Source organism: Heterodontus francisci, chromosome 24 (genome assembly GCF_036365525.1).
Source record: "Heterodontus francisci isolate sHetFra1 chromosome 24, sHetFra1.hap1, whole genome shotgun sequence".
Taxonomy (NCBI): Eukaryota; Metazoa; Chordata; class Chondrichthyes; order Heterodontiformes; family Heterodontidae; genus Heterodontus; species Heterodontus francisci.
In genome coordinates, this window is record NC_090394.1 from 65,283,007 (window position 1) to 65,283,210 (window position 204).

Sequence of the window (204 nt, forward strand, 5' to 3'; positions counted from 1 at the left end):
TGAATCCCCGCCCCTCCCTTCGTCACTGCAGCCCGTTTCCAATACGTCTATGGGACTAACGTCATAGAAATCCGTCCAATGAGTGGTTAGCTTGCACGTCAATCATACAGCCCCTGTCTGCCCCGCCCACCAACCCCCCCGCCCTTCAACTGGAGGTCGATCAGCGCAAGTGCAGAACGCGAGCTTTTGGAGGGGAGGTGTTGG